This window comes from Montipora capricornis, chromosome 7 (assembly GCF_036669925.1).
Source record: "Montipora capricornis isolate CH-2021 chromosome 7, ASM3666992v2, whole genome shotgun sequence".
NCBI lineage: Eukaryota > Metazoa > Cnidaria > Anthozoa > Scleractinia > Acroporidae > Montipora > Montipora capricornis.
The window spans coordinates 51,333,166-51,355,665 of record NC_090889.1 but is presented as its reverse complement, the minus strand read 5'-3'; the positions used below and the strand labels follow the sequence as shown (position 1 = coordinate 51,355,665).

Below are 22,500 nucleotides of genomic sequence, written 5' to 3'. Positions count from 1 at the left end.
TACTTTTTATTTTTAGTGCAAAAAGAATGTTATTGGATCCCTTGCTAGCTGGTTCTTTTATTTTGAAGTTTGCAGCTTGCGTTGCTACAGCTGTAGTGGTTACGACCCATTGTGTTCTGAACTTGACACGTCAATGACATGTTCCTCTGGACAAGAATGCTTCCGTTACAAGACAACGTTGTCCCCCCTTCTTCATACCTATGGTAATAAAGCTTGATTTAATTTTACATCTGCTACTGAAACCTCTCGTCATAAAGAATACTTACTTCCCTTGCTTTGCAAATCTGAAAAAAAAGCATACAACCAAAAAAAAATTCTAAAAAGTCTTAGAGTGGTGTTTGATTTATCACTAAACTTATTTTCACTTTGAAGATTACATATAGATATTTAAAAAAATAAAAACGACTGTTACTTTTATACCAACCAAAAATGTATAAGGAAGACTTAAGGACGTTCGCGCTAATTGTTTGTGCGCAACGTTACTACGCAGGTAACGCGACTGTAATATGTCACGCATTACTTCGACCATTATTGAAGTTTAAGAGGTTTTAAAACCTTTGCAAAAACCGTGGACGATAAGTCTTGCAGAGCGTTGGATCAAAGAAAATCGTGATCAGTCAAAATTGATTAAAAAATATTTATGAAAGTCAAGTAGACTACTGCACTGATATTCGAGTTGTTTTATCAGTCATGCACTAGTCTACTTGACTTTCATAAATATTTTCGTTTACATTGGCATTTAAAGCCGTAAATGCTTTTGTCAGTGAGAAGCGCCATTCACAAACATTAAATCAGAAACGCTAATTAACAAATGGTAAACGCCAAGGAGAAGAAGCTAGAATCGCACTCGACTATCGCTACGTGCGACTCTTACGCTTCTTTCGTGCTTAGCAACCTCCCGCGTGCATTCATAACTCAAAAGTACATGCTATGGCGTTTACCATTTGTTTTATAACATAATCGTTAACACCACTCCTGCGTGTTTTGCTTGTATTTGCATAAATCAAGTTTGGTCAACAGACGATGTCAACACAACTTTGCTTTCCAAAGACAACTTTGAATTAACAAGACAACATAATAAAAAAAAACAGTTTTCCCAGTCAAAAAAATTTTATTGGAATCAACAATAATTTGCTCTCAGGAGAGAAAACATTTCGATTTTCTTGCGAGCGTCGACACAAACACGCTGTCTTTGCACATGCTTCGCTTCTGTTGAAAGCGATCAAGCTATCTCAAACAGCACTACCTTTCCAACAAAAAAAAAAACGACGTTACACTATTTCAACTCAAATGGCCGATGAAATAAATCTCAAAAAGAAAATCGACATTCCAAAACACCATTTACCTTCCTGTAGCATCTTCCCTGGTCTCATAAAATCCATTTCGATTCCACGATTCGGCTTGAATATTTAACCAGAGTTTAGATTGTGTTTTGGAAATCAAAGCAGTACAAACACAAAACGCCCTTTCGTCGCTTGAAGAACTTCAATCCTCCTTTTCCACTGCTGATTAATCTTTAGGGCTATATCTTTCCATTTTGAGCTCTGTAGAGGTTCAATCCTATTCTAAGAGGAGGAAAATATGTCTGGGAAAATTAGGACTGATGCGCTCGTGACGGCATTTTCTTCTTAAGTTAGATCGCACGTCAACTGTCGTCAGCAAGCGTGCACCCATGGGCAAATAGTAAATGATCAATTGGCCAATCAGAACGAGCGTTTTATCCAAGTTATGTTACAACATCTAATTTGTCAACTTTTTAACGATGAGACCTCGATAAAAGTTATGTAAAAGGTACTCAGACAACAAATACTAACAACTTCTGTCAGTGATAGTGGTCTCTTAGAATGGACAAAGCTATTCTTTGATTGCACCTGACCTCAGTGCGGCCATGTTGGTGGAAAGAATTATTATGCAAAACTTGAAATACATTTTTCAGTTGTTTGGCACCAACATGGCCGTCTTATCACGTGAGTTCAACAAAAGAATAAACTTTATTTAACTGTTGTCCATGAATTTTACATGCAAAATTTGCATATTAGCGCTGAATGGACGGAGAGGAATATTAGAAAACGTTCCTTTTTCGTCTCCAGTAGATTATCGAGGATTACATAAGATAACAGCCTCCTTTTCTACACTTGTGTGCTGCAGCAGCTCGAAACCTCAAAAAATTAGCGGCGACGGTCATCTTAAAACGGAGATCGTTGAGATTGGAGATTGTGCAGATTATGCAAACTGTGAAGATGAGTACATTTTCATTTGGTGACCAGAAAGAGGTGCCCCACATCGACATGTGCTGTCTCTTTATTTGTAAAAATCAAAAGTAGAATATTCTAGCCACCTTTGGAATGAAGAACGCAGCAATCACGTTAGTCTTGAAGATTAAACATCTTAAGTATCACATGGAGTGAGGCGTCACGTGGAGGTGACGCAGAACAGGAATCCCACTTTACGTCTTGGTACTGGACCAACACTAGTGTTTTGGAAGCAGGGCTGACGAAGTGGATATTTCGAGCGGATATTTGCGCGTTGCGTAGAATTTTTCCGTGGCCCGAAAGGGCAAGGAAATATACGAGCAACGAGAAAAATGTCCGCACGTACTATATGTTAACCATTATAAGGGATTTGTTATTCCACTATTATGCCATTTTCCGATATTTTAGCGTCTTCCCGCACTGACATAGAATGGTATCGATTGCACAATAAGGCACGTGCGAATGACGAAAACAACTAAGACAAAACCATTCAAATGTCCTTTATTTGATTGGATAAACGAAATGAAGAGTGACAAGCAATGCAATGACAAACTTAATTCTCAGGCTTTCCATAACGTGTTGAAAAAAATTTTTTTCGTTGAAAAACTCCCGTTCCGTCCTATTTTCTCTGTTCTAAACCGGTCAAACCGGGACACTACAGTCTATTACCGTCTCATATTTTGCGCGTTCTCTTGACCAAATATGGTAAAATGGTGTAATAGTGGAATAATAACTTAACATATTCTTATTTTACAAAGGATGTGAGGACCCAGCGTGGTGCGCGACTACAACTGACTTTTGTCAAACCAACAACTATTGTGAAATTGAGTGCTGCACGACAGACCATTGCAACAAAGCATTCTAAGATGTGGGTACGTGACAGATGGCTTCTTGTAAAGAAGTGCTCTTATAATGAGTAGTGTAGTAGGATATCAAATCAAGCCTCTTTTTGCCACTTTCCACGCGCCACTGCTCAGTCTAACGCGCGTGGAAAATGGCAAAAGGTAGGCTGATTTGAAATTCAAGCTACAGTACAAGTACTACTTCTTACAACTGTACCAGTACAGTACAGGCTATTGGTGAAAACATTTTCACCGCAAAGCTGACTAAGCTCTTCAGTTGGTTTGTGCTGTGCTGTTCTGTTTTTTTTTTTTTGGTTAATTTTTTTTTTGTTTTGTTTTTTGTTGTTGTTGTTGTTGTTTTTATTTTCAGATTTTCCGTCTTTGCTGGGTCCACTTCTCTTTTTTCGTCTTGTTTTAAATTTTCTTTCTAGAAATTTCAATAAATATTTAGCTTGTACTGAAAAGACTGCACCATTTGCACGATAAGCCAAGGCGAGGCTTTGTCCGTGAAAGGTTTGTTTGTTAAGCAATTGGTTATTGTGGCATTGATTCGCAGCTGCCACCAGCAAATTTAGGCACTGATTCAGTATTTTAGGGGCTCTGTTTGCATTTCATCGGGCAGCACAGTCGACTTAATTTTATTTGTCATTTGTAACGTGAGAGATTTGTCCAGGTGTTTAAAGAAACGCGATACGACTCTACGTCTCTCTTGTTCTTCTTAAGCTTCAAGCTCACGCTCAGTATTTATATCAAAACAGGTTTTCGGCCTGAATTTGATGGCGAAAGGGATCAAATTCCTCAAAAACATTTGGGGGCAGGCGTGGTGGAGATGGTCGTTTATTTGGAGTTCGCTGCAAAAACATTTTTTTTACTACAAAAAAAAAAATAGCGTCTTCTTTTTTGTACGCAGTAGGCCGTATTCTGTGGTCGATTTTCGTTCAGTTTTCGTTGCCCAGGTGCTAGAACTAATTTGAAACTACATAAATCTATAGTTTTTTTACTAACTGAATACAAATTTGCTTCTCGTCATCTCCAAAAACCTGCAGTTCTTTCATAAAAGCCTTCGAAAGTTCGATATAATTGTTAAGAAATTTCCCCATCCGCCATCTTGTTTTTGTGCATGACCGCTGACCTAATCGGCTCACATTTGGAAAATTTGCGGCTAAACTGGGCGTTAAAGGGCGGCGTTGCATACAAATTAATATGCTTTTATAAATTATTATTCATCTATAATAAATATTTAAGATGTTCAAACATTGGAAATTATAAAAAGAGTTAGCAAACTAATAAAGATTAATTAGGAAATTCCACCAAAGCTTTCATTGATTTCCATCACGTGACGATGTTTTTATACCCTGGTAGAAAACCATCATTCTATAAGTCGGGGGCGGCTTTGAATTTTTCAGGGGAGTGCGGGTTGGTTAAAATTTTAATGAACAATGCATTAGTGTTTTATAAAATTTAAACACTGATGTTTTATTCAAACATCCGTGTTTTAAATCCCATAAAACACTGATGTTTTATTCATCCGTTTTTTAAACCCCATAAAACGCGATTTAGGAGGTAGGTTCGAGTGAGGCCTTCTGCAAAAATAAATTCAACTTTAAGTATAAGTCCGAGCTTTCGCCGGTCTACGGCAGGGACAATAAAACACTGTTTAGACCAATGGTCCAATTACCCCAAGTACTCCAACACCATAAAAAAAGTAATAATAAATAAATAAATAAGTGTAACAAATTAATCGCTAGAATAGTTCTAAGAGTATTTAATTTTTAGCAATATAATACAATTTAATAGATTTATATTTCAATGGTTTCTTCAATTTCAACATTTTATCAAGTTTGTCATTGTAATGAGTTTTTTAAAAGCCATTCAAGGAAACACTAATAAAGTTATTATAATAATTATAAATTGAGCGATTCCACAAAGTTAAATCAGTACCTTTATCAATACCATGGAACGTTTTGCTCTTCGGCTTTCATCAAAAATTATCTTCTGCTTTAAAACCTGAAATTACTTATTCTTTTAAAATTAAAAAAAAATAAAATTTCTATGTTAAGTTGCTCGCCATCTGAACGTTTACCATTATGAAAGTGTAGTGTATTAAACAAATTCTTAGCTGAATTATTCCTAAAAGACCTTGCCTCCAAAGTATTTTCTTTTTCTTCTGTCACTTCTCCTCGAATGTTTCTTGAATTTATTAAGAGCCAGTCCTTTCCGGTTTCCCTCACCATTTCGGCGGGCGTCCAAAACTCTGCGCAGGCTGAAAATCTGACACAGACGAGTGACTGTTAATTGCTTATGCCCCACAGAACATAGTTATTATCATACTGTAATTGCACGACCAACCTTTTATTCCTTCGTTCCAAAATGTAAGTTGTTCATTTATTTCACGAAGGATGGCATAAAGACTCTTGGACGGGTAGTCATCTCCGTTGTTCTTCGCTTCCTCTTTAATGAACTTTATCAACCAAAACTCTTATCTCTTGGCATTCGTGTCTTCTAGAGTTGTATCTACCTTGGGTTTCCCGAATCTGTTTATCGTGCCACCGAAGCCAGAGCCAAATGCAAATTTTCACTAACTCACCTCGTTTTTTAAAATAATCCCTAGGGATCACACAATCCTTTTGTTTGCTATCCCATTGCTAAAACACGGTTTTTCTTCTTTGTAAGAAATACTTTTGCTTTTAGAAAAATAAACAAAACAAACCCTTCCGAAGAGGGCGTCGAACGAAAATTAATCATATTGAATCATTAAGAAATATTCCTTTTTTACGTAAGTAGAATAAGTACGTTCCCTGAAAACCATTTTATACGTGTAGCTTATAGATATCCATGAGTTTGCTACGCCATTTATAAAACGAGAGACCGTGTTTTACCGGCTATAAAGATACTCGCCTTCGGCTTGTATCTTTATATGCCGATAAAACACGGTCTCTCGTTTTATAAATATTACATAACAAATGCACTAGATTCAATTCGAATCAAATAAATAAAATTGGCTCGTACGCAATCGAGTTTTTGGCAATATCTTTCATGCACAGTTTAGCTCACTCTAGAGCAATCTTTTTACAAAAGAGATTGAAATTGTTGCAGCATTTGCCTTTGTCGGACATTAATTTCATTGTAGACAAACCATTAATAAGAAAACAATTTCATTTTGTTAATTTTCAAATCACTGGAAAAAACGCGCGCCCTCAAATACAGGAAATAGTTACAGTGTTTGAGAAAGTGGGCTTTTTCTAGTGTCAACCTAATAATAATTTCAAATGCGAATAACTTAATCTCCTGAAAAGTCACTATCGCTCTCTTCGTCACATTCATAGTCAGAATCATGAGACCCCTCTTCTTCGTAATCCTCTGAGGGGCTCTCTTCATCTTGACCATTGCTTCAGTTTACACAACCACAGACATCTGTGCAGCTTAGACTTGACTTCCAGCAAGAACAGCGGAGTGTCTTACAACCGGCCTTGCATTTGCACGAGACGCATTCGATAAGTGAGTCGGGAGCAGGGGGACGAGTAATCCAAATGATTTCTAATTGGTCTTCTGACAATTTCCATCCATTACCTACCGGTGATGGTAGATTTAACTGGGGAGATAAACACCTGTTCCACGCAGTTGTTTGGTGGTTTACACGTTCAATGTGTTTCAGTAGACTGTCAGAATTTGGGGGAAGAGCATCATCAGAACACTTGCCTGACGTAAAAAGGATGTACCTAAGATAGAGAGTTTGCTAATTCCTTTTAGAATTTTCGATGTTTTGAACATCTTAAATAATTATTATAGATGAATAATAATAATTCATGAAATTTGTACGCAAAACCGTCCTTTAACGCCCGGTTTACCGCAAATTTTCCAAATGTGAGCCGATTAGGTCAGCGGACAAGATGGCAGATGGGGAAATTTCTTAACAGTTATATCGAACTTTCGAAGGCCTTTATGAAAAAAAACTGCAGGTTTTTGAAGATGACAACAAGCAAATTCGTATTCAGTAAGTAAAAAACTATAGATTTATGTAGTTTCAAATTAATTCTAGCAACTGGGCAACGAAAATCATTTTCTAAGCACATTTTTGAGGTACAGAATACGGCCTACAGGTGAATAACAAATAAAATAGACCCGGATTTTGGATAACACCACTCCACATTATCGCTTGCAACTTATTGTTTGGCCTTGCTTCGGGGAACAGGGAGGAGTCTCGGGGAAACGAGATTTTCTGTTTCCCGTTGGGTCAGACATTTAGTGCTTATTGCCTAATGGTAAGCAAAGCATCTTTGTTTACATAACCATGATTAGCAGGATTAATTGTCAAAGAAATGATCATCTTTAAGTTAAGGTTACTGCAGGAGTGAATTAAATAAGAGTCTTGTTATGGCATGGGTGAGCCCCCGAGCATAGTCACAAATGAGTCTATTTTTACAACACCCGTTCCCGCGAAAATCAGTTGTCATGTCTTTCAAAAAACATGGCAGAAGCAGTCACGCGTAACATGGCTTCTTCTGATTGGTTAAAATTGGCGGAGCTTTGTTTGTTTCGTGCTGAATGTGTATCTAAAAATAAAACAATTTGTGACTGTTCTGGGGCAAGACCACAAAGTGATCGATCAACAGTCTTATCTAATTCGCTCTTGGTTACTGTCAACCTTCAGGGGTGTCTTTCGGATAATCGTTCTCGTTCGCGTTGTTTTTAAAGAAACCCAAGGAAACTATATACCGCTGGAAAACTAATAGCATGTAGTGTTTGAAAATGCCCTAACTTTTGCGTTTTTTTTTCTTTTATTTTTTTGCAAAAAGCGAGCGGAAGCTAAGCGCTCAAACGCGAAACTGGCCTTGTCTGCTCCGCTGAAAACATAGCCCTTGTGTTAACACTTAAGGCTTTTTTTCTAATTCTAAATAGTTTTTCCGTAGCGTCCAGGTGCGTGGTGTGCGTACGAAATATTTCTGTTGGCCAGCTTTACAATGGATTTTCTTAAGAACCAATATGGAAAAGTCTCACTGAAAACTTTGTTAGCGTATTATCCCGTGAGTGATATAATGCTCTTTCTTTGGATCTCCGTGTTAACGCAAGGGTTGATAATTCAGAGGAGCAGGCAAAATCAGTTCCGCGTTTGAGCGCTTGCGCTCGCTTTCTGAAATTAAAAAAATTCCTGAAAGTTAAGAGCATTTTTAAATACCATTTTTATTAGCTTTCCAGTGGTATATAGTTTCCTTGGGTTTCTTTTAAAACAACGCAAACCAGGAGGGATTTTCCGAAAGACACCCCGGAAGGTTAAGAGAAACCTTAAACATTGCTCTCCGCTTTGCCTTCAGCTCAACCATGTAGGACAGGCCTGGATATTGGAAATGTCCTTGACAAATCACTGACTGTTAACAAGGAAAACCTCTGCAACGCAATCCTGCTGTTGCGAGACCTGGTTAATAAATCCGATCCTGCTCCATAATTATAAGCCGATCACTTTGGCTTGATTACGTTTAACGCTTGATTTCAAAGACGCAAATTTCACAACAAAGCTGCTTTGCTGGCACGAATCGACGGAGAACCCCTGGAACTTAAAAGGTGGACTCGGATTGATCTGGGCTTGGAGAAGGCGAACAACACGTTCTTCTCCAGTAAAGGGGGAGACGGACCAGATATGCCAAATGTTATGATTGTGCCGACTGATGGCAAACCCACCAATCAAACAGAGGAAGACTCTTTCTCGTATCTTCTTTGGTTCTTTGTTAAAACAATTCTGTTCCCTTGAACGACAATCTTTCCAAAAAGACACAGCTAATCTCTGATTGGTTTGCAGTTTGCACAGTTGGAAGTTTCCCAATTTCCAGTCTCGATACTCTGTCCCACGCACTCTATTTCTTCATCTACTGCAGACTCTTCTTCTATTCGTTCAGTGGGCATGGCTTGTGGCGCCGCCGTGTTGGCAGCAAATCTGAGGAATTTCTCCGCCAGATTCCTTGGTCTGTGCTTGTTCAATCTTGGTAAGGCGTAGCAACGCATTTGCAATATTCATGTCACGGTCCTTTCACAGAGACTGAATAGGGCTGTAACCGTAGTACCCACCTCTCCATTCTCGTAGAGGGTCCGGAGTGGGCTGAGTAGATGTATTCTAGAGGTTCGTCGTCCGTCCACAGCTCAAAATCCGCTTTATAAAGATACACATGGAACCTCCCACAGGCCCAAACAATCCCTAGGGCCTCCTTCTCCGTTTGCGAATACCGTCGTTCTACATCAGAACGTCTTCTATTCACATAACGTATCACACGGTTTTCTCCCTCTTGTTCTTGAATCAGGACCGCCCCCAAGCCAACTGGGCTCGCATCCGTAATGATCTATGTCTTGTCTGTACGATCAAAGTATCCTAAAGTTGTCTGCTTGAGCCAACCGTCTCTTCAGGTATGCAAAAGCCACTTGCTTCTTAGGGCCAAATGTAAATGGTTTTCCCTTGTTAGTCAATATTCTCAATGGCTCTGCTACCGTCACAAGGTCAGGAATGAATCGTGCATTGAAATCCACCAGGCCTAAGAAACTCTGACTTCTGTCACAGTTTGTGATTCACGAGCTTCATTCACTGCTTTAACGTTTTGTTCAGTTGGACCCACCCCTTGTTGTGACAGCACTAGGCTCTTAAATGTAAGCAGACTTGACTATTAGTGGGTGATGTAAAGTGCTAGTTTAGACCATGTGAGCGTTAGCCCTACTAATGGAATTGGGCCCACACAAGAACAGAGAAGAATTCTGACTAGGGTGGGAAATAAATCTAAGCTTTGGCACATGAAACGCACATTCTCTCCACTGAGTGAGACCCTTGTCTCTCAACCAAGTCAGCACTTTTTTTATGAAGGGAGTAGTTTCTAAAGAAACTGTAGTGCTGCATCAGTGGGGAAGTAGTATACAAAAATTTGGTTTTATCAACGGAATTGATAATGTAAATTGGCCACCCTACAGAGATTCTAGAAGCGGACATTTCGAGCACTTTTTTAGTCGCTCATCTTGCTCCGCTGTATCAGAAACATCGACAACAATATAATCCGAAATGTTTGCCGTTCCACTCCAATCATTCAAAACTTTCTGAATCACTTGCCGATACTTCTCGGGCACAGACATTATGCTAAGCATCACTCTCTTGTATATGAATAGCCCTTTGTGAGTTACAAACTTCGTGATGCTACGAGAATCCTCACTAAGCTCGATTTGATGATTACCCCTTTAAGTCTAATTTACTGAACACACATATATCCTCTAGGACTTCATCAATTGTGGGAATTGGATACCTTTCACCAATGATTGTGTTGTTGGCGCATCTCATGTCCACAAATAACCTAACATCACCATTTGGCTTAGGAACCACCACAACAGGGTCTACCCAGGGCGTTGGGCTCTCAACTTGCTCAATAATGTCTTCTCGTAATAATTCATCAAGCTTCTTTTCCTTTAAGCTGAAGGCAGGACGCCGTAAAGGTTGTGCAACTGACTGAACTTGTTCATCAGTGTGTAGCTTCAGTTGAAAGTCTTTCATCTTTCCAATTCCTGTAAAAACATCTTTGAATGTTGTTGTCAGTTCACTCTGATCTACACGTACCACACAATGCAATGGGACTTGTAATTTCAAGACTCCCAACTCAATGGCTGATTATTTTCCTAGTAATGGTTCTCCTTGCCATTTCATGACCGTGACTTCATCAGCCGACACTCTCTTGATGCCTAAACTCACATCTGCTGTAAAGGTTCCGATCACTTCAAGAGGGATAGCTGCACCATAGCCATACAACTTCTTTGTACTTCTTCTTGATACACCCTTGATATGTTGCTTCTTCATTTGTTCCCACAATGCTTGGCTAATGACATCTGCACTTGCTCCAGAATCAATTACCATCTTCACTGGAATACCCCCAATGTTAACAATGATTTTTCCTCCTTTAGCCTCACCAGCAACAGCAGACACATACTCGTCTTCCTGTTCCTTATAGTCATCCACCTGCATATGTTGCACACGTGATCTACTTGGAATTTCTGTAACTTTGGTTTTGCATGCATTTGCAAAATCTCCCAGTTGAGCACACTTTCAGCACTGGCCGGACGCAGGGAGACCCCGGAAAAATGTCCACGCCTTCCGCACCGATAACATTCTTAACATAACATTCTTAACATAACATTCTTATCACGACTATTCCGTCTGGTCCGTCCATCATCAACTCGGTTCATTGACGCACTGGAGAGCCTCATACTCTGGGTTTGCCTTTTTACTGCCTCGTAATTCCGGGAAATCTCCTGTCTAGTAAGGTTTGAAGTGTCAGGGTTTGGCCTTTTTCCAGAAGCTTGCGTCGTAACTCATTGGAACGACACGCCGATATTATTTGATTTCTGATCTGAGCCTCCATTTGATTGCCATAATCACACTGCTGAGCTTTCCGCCTCAATCGTACTGCAAATTGGCCAATAGTTTCATCTTCCCCTTGCACCATTTCTCTCAATAAATGCCGCTTGTATGGAGTGTTAATTTGTGTGACAAAATGTCTGGTTAAAGCATCTTCGGCCTTCTCATAATCTTTCGTACTCGCAGTGTGGGCCAAAATATCAAAAATATTCTGGATATCTGGTCCAGCGCAATGAACAAGGAGAGCTCGCCGCTGCACTTAATATATTGTCGTCCTTATCGGTGACAATAATCAAAACCTTTTCCATCCGCATATAACCGAAAACTACGAAGCCATCGTTTCCACTCAGTACCCACGCTACTCAAATCACTGTTGACATCAAACGGTCGAATTCCTCCAATATCCAAATCTCTCAAATTCATCTTCAATTCCCAGACTCGGCGTCAGATGTGGGTTGAGTTAGTTGGTTCTATACTCTGCACCGAGAGGCATTGGCTTGATTTACGTTAATTGTTGATTCCGGTTTACAGTGTCCCAAATTAGTACTCCAGCGCTACAACTACTTGACACTTAAGTTCCTTTTCTTCCTTCATGGTTTAAAGAATAATGAGTCCCACTTACAAATTTTAAAAGATGCAAGAATTAACGTTTCGACACTGGTGCTGGTGCCTCGTCATGCGTGATATGCGGATGAAACAAGAATCATTTTATACGTACTGATATTAGCGTCCTTTCATTGCAATGAGATACAAATCTGTTGGAAGTAAAAGACCGCAGTCGTTGCGCTTTAAAAGCGTGGGCAAAATTAAGGCCTTCGGCTTCTAAACAAGGGCTTTGTTGGTACTGATAGAGGTTAAATGTCTGTATTTCTTTTAATTATCCCGCGAAATTATAGGGAAGATATCGTTGACGTCACCTGTTGTTATTAATGTGCCAACAATAGCGTCATTGGCTGTCGAAACAAATACTTTTATGTTCCTGCGGTTAGCACATTTGAATAACAAAAGCAATGTTTGTAAACAGATATCTTCACTGTATGGTTGGTTCGGTAACCACAAGGCTTAGTTTGTCTGATTGCCAACCTGGTCACAGTGAAAACCTAAATCTGTCTTCAACCGTCATAAATTCCATTACACGTGTCACATTTGCAAGCCACTTTAATTTAATTACGTTTTATAATTCTTCTTAGTTGCCAACCAAGAACATTTGTTATCTCTTTCCTCTATTCTTTTCTTTTGTTTATTTTACGAAATCTGTTAATAACTTTCTTTTCCAGAATGAAAAAGGAGTTATCAGCAAATGCTGTTCGTAGAGTCAACTGAGGGACATACTATCTGTAATGGATTGCGAGGATTTAATATGGATCAACCCTATTTACTTTAAAATTAAGGCTCGTACTACTTTTGTCAAAATTGAATTAATAAATGGGAAAAGTCAATAAGGTATCTTCGTGTTTGCGTTTTGATATAAATAATAATTTTATAAGCGACGGGGCAAAAGAACTTAGACTTTTCATATTTTGAAACCTTGAAGTAGGGTTAAAAATATCCCCTACCCCTCTTTGTCCCACAAATGCGTTTGTTGAGTTATTTTTTTCTGGGCCGCGGGTTGAGAGCATTGAGTTATCTAAACGCGATCGCTCTCAGGCAAATACCCATCGTGGTAGAGAATCGTGGGGAGGTATGAGTAGGAAACAGGTGAGCAAGTTCCTGCCGCTGTACTATATGTCTACAATCCTGGAGAGAAATTTTTAACATTTTTATCCACATCTAAAAAAATATTTATTCGTGCTTTATTTGCGCTGGTTACTGAAAAATATTCCGTTAGGTGCGAAGGGCGGGGAAGGGGGGTATAGTACTCCCAAAAAGCCCATACAGATCAGGATTGCAAACAAACACTAAAAGGAGCCAGAAGGTCCCAAACGTTTCTGGCAAGAGAGACGTAAGCCTCTCCAGGGGCTCAGAATAAAAGAAAGAGGTGAGTCTCTGGGGCAAATGGTGACCTGCATGGGAGCACTTCATTCCCAAAAATACACTTCGTGTATTCCCCAAGACGAACCACAAGAGTATGAAGATAGTTAACACGTCAACCCTTCAACCCCTTCACTCCCGAGACTGACAGAATGGAATGTCTTTTTGTAACAGTTGAAAGAGTAACGGAGTGACGGACAAAACTTGGGAGGTATATTATAATCGCTGATGAATAAATAGGGGGACTTAAGACAGCCAGGAATACGGAATTTACTCCCTACTCTGTCTGGAGTAGGTTTAATAGCGGAGCTCCGCGCGGAGCACCATAGTTAAGAAAATATGGTAACCCGTCGATGCGAGAAAATTTGGTTTTATAGCTATGACGTGATTAACGTCCGTACGTACGTCCGTCCACCCCTCTATGTATGCCAATGTGACCAGTTTACAGCATATATCTTTGATATTGGACATCCATGTTTTGATCAAATGACATCTGTCAAAACAAGGTATCCGCTGACCAGTATCACGTGACCATATCAGGGGCTCAAGCTTAGAGCTGACCGAGGTCAGCTGTTTTTTTGAAGTTGACCGCTGACCAGGTACTGGTTTTTTTTAATTGGAGTGCAGGCACAAGCTAGGTTAACTCACCCAATAATAAGCGAGGCTTCATTTTTCACGCGCCTTCTCTGGCTCGACGCGGCTAGACAGCCACGCTACGTCAACTATAGTTCTTACACAGTCAACGCTTTTAGTGGTCAGGTGGAAAACGGTTTGGAAAATGTTTTCTTTCTGCCTTTTCGCTGGTCTCAATCGAGTTTGACATATCATGATAGCTGTGGTCCGCACTGGCGGCTACGCAGTTATTCAAGTCAAGCATCAGAGGGATATAAACTTTAAGCTAAGTGTTTATTTTTAGTTTGCTTAGAGCTGCTTTTTTCTCTGTATTGCAATTTTTGGCATATCTTTAGAAGCTCTGATAAGGTTACATGATACCTGGAGGACCTATGACTAGAACAGAAACGAAAGGTGAGCGAAAGAGAACTACAACGACAAAACAGAATACCAGTAATAGCTCATACTTGTTGGAAGAAGTTACTCCACAAATCCTTTCCTTGGGCACTAAACCGTTTGTTATTTTCAAAAAGTGGTTTAATTAATCGGTTTTTTCCTTTGTTCAGGAATGAAAATCGAAATTTTATTGTCAACTGGAATTAAATAACAGTTATCTGTACTCTTTTGGACATAACTGAAGAATTGCCGTATTTTGCCGATTCTTGTTCCAAGCCAACCTGGCGTGTTTCAATGAAATACATCAAAATGTGAATGATCTTGTTTTCAGAGATAAAGTGGAATAAAGTACATCAGTAAAACTCTTTTTTGACCTTGAACTGACAAAGATTTTTTTTGTGGCTTCTAATTTTAGCGTGATTCCTATTCTCTGGCTATTGACAGTTGACTCTGAAATGGCTTTTTTTCCTTTTGCATTCGCTCGCTGAGGGTGTGGCTTGTTTTGTTTTTAAACTCATGCGGTTCAAGAAACTGACGAATTACAAAGTAAATTTCATTTGAAAAACTGATGTCGTAATCATCGCTTTGTGATTCATGCGATATTGGTTTTTAGCGTAAGATGTACCGTGAGTTTACCAGTTAGGCAATGAATGTTTCTACAGAAGAAAGCAAAGAAGATGATTTAATTATTAAAGCAGCAACCGGAAGCATCAACGCGGACAATTCGAAACCTTTTATTTCACTACCCCTACAGGCAGTAAGAATAAATGACCAGGGAGATCCGCTTTTAGACTTGGCTAAATCTATATATTAGATTTACCTTATTGGACGATTTAGTGTGACTGTAGTATCGTGGGATAATTTTACGAGTCTCGCTGTATTTTGGCGAGCCCATAGGACGAGTCAAATACAGGAGACGAGTGAAAATATCGCACGATCGATACTACACACTAAATCGTCCAATAAGAGATTGCTTGTTCAACTCAGTCGGAAAATAGAAGAAACGTAAAGCTCAAATTCTAGTTTGCTTCCTCCCGTGACAAACTATCTTATGTGACTATTCAGTGAGCGACCGTCCAGGTTTCGTATGCTTATATTACGTTGTTGTAGATTGATCAAAAACGAAAACTTGTCAAACCTCTCTATCGAGTCTTCGAGCAAAGCGTGGTGCATTTTTTTTTTCAAACACTTGCATTACATGTAAGGAAAACAAAGATGGAATATCGAAATTCTTTATTATGAGGTTTACACAGATATTAACAACGATGATCTCGTTTTCCAAGAAAACTTCCAAACTGACTTTCATGAAGAAATGGCATAAAAGGTTATCAAGTTCCCTGAAAGGAATTTGTCCAGTGGCCCCGAGGCGTCTGCATCGATCCATCTAAAAATGGGAAAGGGAATCCCCAATCTTATTATTGTTTCCTTCTATGTGCTTGGCCTTCAAGAAATAATTGTGCTGTAGGGTAAGAAGGGCAAAGTGTCATGACCAGGTACATAACTCTTGGGGTACAAGACCATTTGAGTTGACAATGTGAACAACAGGCTCGTTATCGCAGTAAAAGATTATGCGTCCGTTCGCAGGAGCATCACCCACAAGTGGCAGACAACAACAATAGGAAATAGGTCTTTAAGGACAATGCTTATGAATGGCTAGGAGAGCTAGTGATTGGTTTGCCTGTAACCTTGGACCCATTATCGGTCAAAGATCCCCCCCCCCCCATCCCCCCCGGACCCTAAGGAACCAAAAACCTCAGTGTACAGTTCGAAAGAAGCGGAGTTATCCCAAGAAGATGGTCATAAAACCCAGCTCCAGTCCAGTGGGGACTAATTGTTGCAACGTGAGACGATCTTTGAAAAAACCTTAACTTTATCTGGTGGTGGGGTTGAGAGATTTAATTGTTTTTAGTTTTATTTTAAAAGGAAAATAAATAAATAAAACAAACTAGTGAACAGAAATAGAGAGTACAGTAAATTACAGGTAGATGGTAGCTAAATACAACATGTCTGAAAAGTGCATTGATATCTTATATTACGGTATAAGGCGGAACTGTTACAAGTATATTTATTTGCACATATGTCTATTTGTTTGATTGTCTCTCAATGTGAAGGGGAAAAAGGGATACTGCGAGACTAACTTTTCTGTCTTACTTTATTCTAAAAGTTCTGTCAAAGGACCCCATTTCTTATTCTCCTTAGTGTAAGTGTACTATTCGATCTTATATTGAGAAGACAGTTGGGGATGAAAACCCATACATGTCCAATACACTCGACCTGAGTCTGGTTGTTTTCACTCGCAGGCGGATTGAGTCCGATCGCGACCGGAACCGGAAATGGGTGCTTGATCAGTGGTACCGGAAGTAAGGGGGCTAACAGGAGCGAGGCGGGGGGGGGTTGAAAAAGTTGGCAAACAGACTCGATCGGATCCGATGGAGACAGCTCTTCCTGGCAAGAGTCAATCGGACTCTTGGAAGTCAGTTCGCGCGTGACAGAAAATATCTCTCAGCAATGAGGGGAAACAAGCGCACGCTTCAAGTGAAATATACGTCGTTCTTAAAGCCATGAGGCGATACAAGCGCGCTACACATGTAACATAAATCGTTATTTAAGACCTGAGGGGAAAGTCAACATCACGAAACATTGCACTCGACACTATACCTCGTCCTGCATGAAGCTGAACAAGATTTTCACAAATCCAGGTCATTGAATTTCCGATTGCGACAGAAATTCTTGTCATCCAATCTCCGGCAACAATAAACTATTAGCTTTTCAGTCAAAATCACTCAGATTTCAGTGAAGAATTAAAACAAAGATAATTTGCGTGAACGAGAGCCTTTCCGTGGATAAAAACTTTCATCGGATGCGATGGAGACTTGTTGCCGTGGCGAGAATCGATCGGACTGACGCGATTCAGTTCGCGAGAGACTTATTAAATGTACAGCAAGTGTATTTAAGGAGGCGTTTTCATTTGTTTTTCTAATTGAAATTGTGATTAATTCGGAATAACTGATATGTTATTTATTTGTGAAAATAAGTAAGTGAGAACAACATTGAAGGATGTTTAACAAACCCAAAAAACTATCACTACCCCAGCAAGAACTTGTTCGCCGAACGTCCGGCTCGGTGTGCGCTGGCAATGTCACTGAACCAGTGTACCGAAGCCATCGTCAACCTTTGGAAGTAAAATTAGAACATTTGATAAATGGAACGTTTTCTTTTCACTCGGTCACACATTTACTCAATTACTCGCCAAAAATCTACTCGGTTGAATCGCCTGAGTAATAAAGTACATGTATGATTGCATACGTATCGATCGTATGGCGGCGATTATATGGAAACTGTGATCGAGATAGAACGATCGCCGCAGAGTAATTTTCAATATAATATTATTACTGACTCGCGGCAGTCCGATCGATTCTTGCCATGGAGTCCTTTTGCCGACATTTTCCACCCCCTCCTCAACTATACTTTGATGTATATTTACTAAATCTCTCGCGACCTGACTCGCGGCAGTCCGATGGGTTCTTGCTTCGGAAACCCGTCTCCATCGGATTCGATGGAGTCCTTTTGCCGACATTTTCCACCCCATCCTCAACTATACTTTGCTGTATATGTACTAAGTCTCTCGCGAACTGACTCGCAGCAGTCCGATGGATTCTTGCCACGGTAACCCGTCTCCATGGGATCCGATGGAGTCCTTTTGCCTACATTTTCCACCCCCTCCTCAACTATACTTTGCTGTATATTGACTAAGTCTCTTGCGAACTCACTCGCAGCAGTCCGATGGGTTCTTGCCACGGCAACCCGTCTCCATCGGATTCGATGGAGTCCTTTTGCCGACATTTTCCACCCCCTCCTCAACTATACTTTGCTGTATATTTACTAAGTCTCTTGCGAACTGACATGCGGCAGTCCGATTGCTCATTGCCTTCGTCCATCGGACTCAGTTTAAGTGTATTGGACAACCCTAGAAAACCGTTAATGTTTGGAAGAGTTTTTATCGTTTTACTTGACCAAATGGCAACTAGGAAACAGAAATTGATTAAAACATTATGACGTGAAGAGCTTTCTGGTTTCATTCATAATAAGACAGTCATGCTCTTTTGGTAAATATCTGGGATGGTGGCTTTCTCTTTCAACCACAATATTAAACCATCCCAAAAAAAGAGGACTTTTTGCGATGCCAGAAAAGGTGACAAAATTCTTTAGGGAAATCTCCGCAAAAGGTACAGTTATCGGATTAGGCCGTCGTTGACATCAATTATCTCCATAGTATCCTTTTTATTGAGGTTACCACTGAAAACAAGCTTTCCACCATATTTCTCAAGTTCTTCCTCAAAGAAGAGTTTCCATTTTCCCATATTTTCCGCATCAAGATACTTTTTTTACCCAAGCTAATTTAAGGGATTTATTGTACGAAAAGATGTCGATCATTTTGAGAGTGGGGTTGAGAGATGTTACGGGTGAGCTCAATCATACGTTGTAATAAGGGGCTACCTAGGAGTATAACTTTACATGCAAGTGCCTATCAATTACTTCAGCTGATTAATTTAAGAACGCGCGATTTCCTGCTTTCAAAAGTAGTGAAGGCGATTTGGATCCGCTCACCTTTATCGCGGGGTAGTCTAAACTCCACCTTAACTGAGTTTAGGACAATGCCCATAAACTCTCAGACTGTGTTCGGGCATTGGGTTTTGTTAATTGAAAAAGGGATACCAAGAGTTCTGTGGCAGAGAGGCTGAGTGGTGCTCAATGAATAAGAAATCATCAATAATATGGCACGGAAATGAAATACATTGCTTATTCAAGAGGATCCACTCAACAGCATCTGACAACATATGAAAGAGATAGGGTGCAGCACTCTTTAAGCCAACTGAAAGAACTTTAATTGTCATAGTAATATATTCCACCCCAAAACATAGCGAATAGTTCGTAATCAAAGGGTTTTAGAGGGATATGTCGGTTTTGGCAAACAAAATAGCCTCTGCCATGGCGAATAATTCCTTGGATAGCATCGTCAAAGGATACATATTGTAAGCTAGGGTCTTCCTTGGAAATGGAGAGATTGATGTCAGTAACTCCAGACTTGGAGATGGAGAGGTGAAAAATGGTTTGAAAATTGGACTTGGGATGGAGAGGTGAAAAATGGTGGAGTGTTTCTTGGGAACCAAACCTACGGGGTACTCTTGCAAGTTGGGAAATGGTGAGGTAGAAAAGGGGCTAGCAACTGGGCCCAAGTTAACTTCTTTGGTCAAGTTTTCAATAACATTTTCGGACTGTGCTAAAGCTGTAGGTGCATTCTTTGAAAATCGAGCAGCACGCGGACAACTTTAGCCAATGTCTGACCTATAGTTCTAAGGTAAGTGCACAATTTGGCCACAAAAATACGATTGGAGTTGCTCCATAAGTTTCTCTTTAAGTTTGTTTACATTAATTGAGTTAGGGAGCGGAAGTGTGCAGTCTTTACTCGAGTCTACGGGGGGAAGTGGACTTAGAGTTCCCTTGGTCCTTGTCTTTGTCCTGGACGCCCTCTTCTTTCTTGTCATTGGGAAGCAGGGGCAGTCACCCCCTGGGTCGAACTCACTGCAACGGTTGCAGATGTGCTTGTACTTGCACATACCTCTGGTGCACGACCCAAATCAGATGTCTCTTGATGATCCCCCTGAACTGGCACCGCTGCCTTAGGGTCCTTAAGTGAAAAGAGGATATTCGCCTTGCGGTACCGCTGGTGGTAAAGATCGCCCGCCATAATTGGCTGTCAATAGTGGACCACACATGTGATTTGGTTGTGCTTGCTTTTTGCCTAATTTAAAAACCATGCACGACCCATCCCAACCGCTTATGTCCTATGGCGGCGTTACTAATATTACTTTAGCAGTAATCTTTGGGACCGCAAGGTAACTTATGTGTAAAAACACTTGAAAATATTGTAAAGTAATGCACTGTTCAACGTCAGTTTTGGACCCTGAGGGCTTCGTTTTCTTTGATACCTTGATTACGGAGTTTTCGAGTGACAACACGAGGCTGTTCTCTTCGTCATGCAGTGACAAGCCTTTGGGAAGAAGCTTGGAAAGATTAACAAAAAACTCACCACTTTGGATTTCTTTAACATAGCTTAACAGTATATCCTTAAAGGCTGCGCCATAACGGCAAGGCGTTAGGGGAAACGACTCATCGTTAGGAGGTAGACTTCCCCCGGATTGTTGTTGTTGTTGTTCGGGTGTATTTAACACGATTATATCATTGAATCGCAGGTTGAAGGGCTGGAGTATGTTATGTGTTAATGATGGTGCTTTGACTGGATAGCTTCGGCGGCTGCACGAGCGGTTTCTCTGGCAATATCCAAGCGTCTATCAAGTGTAGGATAAACTTATGCGAGTAACACATAACGTACTGACATCAGTGACCGACGAGTCCAGGTCTCACTTGGAAAGAACATCGTGTCATATGTCATAAACTTGGGCCTTTGACTCTCTGATGAATGACCCATACACAAATAGGATGATTCCACAAGGTTTCATGCCATTATCTTTCACTTGGTAAGTGGTAAGTCATCCATTTCCATTCTCTTTACAGTTCTTTCCTCAATGTTGTAATTGGTGTGACAGTGGTCACGCCAAACTTTGTGTCCACTGTAAGTTAATATAGACCTTATTCATAAGTGAAGGTCAATTTGAAATTATTTTGTCCAAGTGCAAATTAGCCATACTGTGAATTGAATAGAGTTCTTGCTCTAAAATAAGGCTTGGTAGGCTAATTTGCACATTATCAAAAGAATAATAAAACAGGCGTCATTTATGAATAAGGTCTATATTTTGCTGTGTTTTGGCTTTTTTAAAGGCGTCCACCCTTTCCCTGGGGATATTACATTGAAGATCACAAGTTTCTTGTGAGTAATCGGCAATCCACTTGCATTTAGCTAACACCCTTGGAAAATTGTGAACAAAATCATTGTATCATGCTTAAGTAGGTTTAAAACAAACTTCTGTTTTAAATCTGTTCATCAGACTTTCCAAAGTTTGACTGCATAGAAATCCTTGATTTATGAGGAGTCCGTTTACATTTATTTTTCTTTCACCATTTGCAATCCTCCTTTCACTGTTTTCAGTTTAACTCAGACAAACTCAACAAACGAATCTCCGTATCGAAGCCATGGAAAGAGATAAACTATAACATACCTTGAAGTGTTCTTGGCTTCTAAGACATCTCTCCTCTACAATTTCATCTACTTTTCCTAACTCTTTACTCTCCAATTTCCTCTTTCCTCTTCTAAGAATGGGTCCCAATGTAGCACCAAATTCTTTAGAGGCCTACAAAAATTTGGTTTATCAACGGAGTTGATAATGTAAATTGACCACCGTACAGAGATTCTAAAAGATGACGTTTCGAGCGTTAGCCCTTCGTCAGAGCGAATCGAATCTTTAGAGGCCTGTTTTAAGTCTCCAACCAACACGTCTTTGTCCTGCTCCCGGTGATCATGGATGTAACGGGGACAAAAGCGTTGTCACAGCTGAGGTGTGTTGATGCAACCTGATAGAACTTTTCCTTTCGCCAGGCACCTATGGTTAGCTCATTTGCATTGATTTGTCGCATGCTGTCGAAACTGTTGACGAAATTTTGCCAAAACAGTCATTTTTGCAAAATTCGCCGCAATCGCCAAATTCGCTCCTTCCGTCACGCCCCTAAGGCCAGCTCATTTGAATTGAATCGTCATATGGTGGCAACACTGTTGACGAAATTTCACCAAGTCCGCCATTTTTCTTGTTTTTTTTTTTTTTTTGGGGGGGGGGGGGCAAATTTCCCATTTCCGCCAATTTCGACGCTATCACCAGTCCCCTAAAGCCAGCTCATTCAGGGGCACCCAACGAGAATATAGTTCAAAACCACTTAAACATAGCATTATTAAACGTATTTTAGTATTTAAACGGTAGATACAGGCATATTTTTATCCCCTGAAAACTTTTCATCTATTCGGATTTCCTAGCTAAAAGTCTGGTGATCCGAAAATTGTAGAGATGAAAACTTACCTTTTCGAAAATTTTAGTCGGAAAAA

General features: G+C 40.0%; 1 long non-coding RNA gene across 4 annotated transcripts in view; it reads left to right on the top strand.

The window, feature by feature from the left end:
* Positions 1-12,912, top strand: part of LOC138057332 (uncharacterized) — a 33,830-nt gene extending 20,918 nt beyond the window's left edge. For 2 of the 4 annotated variants that reach the window (XR_011133638.1, XR_011133639.1), the window contains 3 exons: positions 69-203; positions 3,011-3,124; positions 12,746-12,912. This is a non-coding gene — a long non-coding RNA (uncharacterized lncRNA). Of the gene's footprint in view, positions 1-48; positions 204-3,010; positions 3,125-12,745 lie in introns of all 4 variants that reach the window. The other 2 variants (XR_011133637.1, XR_011133640.1) reach the window with 1 other exon arrangement.
* The last annotated feature ends 9,588 nt before the right edge of the window (positions 12,913-22,500 follow it).